Source organism: Dromaius novaehollandiae, unplaced genomic scaffold, assembly GCF_036370855.1.
Source record: "Dromaius novaehollandiae isolate bDroNov1 unplaced genomic scaffold, bDroNov1.hap1 HAP1_SCAFFOLD_267, whole genome shotgun sequence".
Taxonomy (NCBI): Eukaryota; Metazoa; Chordata; class Aves; order Casuariiformes; family Dromaiidae; genus Dromaius; species Dromaius novaehollandiae.
In genome coordinates, this window is record NW_026991403.1 from 6907 (window position 1) to 7500 (window position 594).

The window sequence follows — 594 nt, forward strand, 5'->3', positions numbered from 1 at the left end:
CTCTCCCGGTGGTGCGCCGGTCCCCCGTTCCCCTCCGGCAGAGGGGACGGCCGGCCGCCCTTTGCCTCGCCCTGGCCCTGACCGCCGCCGTTTCGGCGCCCGCCGGGCCCCCCCCCCAACCCCGCGCTTCCCCGCGTCCGCAGCGCGTCGTCGAGCCACTTCCACCCGCCGGCTGGCGTCAGCCGCGCGGCGTTGCGTTGAGGCCCGGCGGCGGCGGCGGCGGCGCGCGGGGGGCCGCGGCCGGGGGGGGGGGCCGCGCAGCGCGGGCGCCGTGGGGCGGCGGCGGGGCGGGGGGCGAGGGAGGGCGCGCCGCGCCGTCCCCACGCCGGGGCGGAGAGCGGAGGTCAGCGGCCGGGAGGAGGAGGCGGCCGCAGAGCGGCGGAGGGCTGCGCGAGTGGCGTGAGCGAGCGAGCGCGCGTTGGCGAGCCGGGCCCGGGGGGGGGAGGCGCGGGCCTCGTCCCCGGCCCCGCGCGGCTGTCTGCGGGTGGGTACCGCGGTGGTACCGCTCCGTGCTGCCGCGCGCGCGTGCCGGCGGGCCGGCCCGCCGTCCTCTCCCCCTGCGCGGCGGCGTCCGCCGCGTGCCGGCGGGGGCCT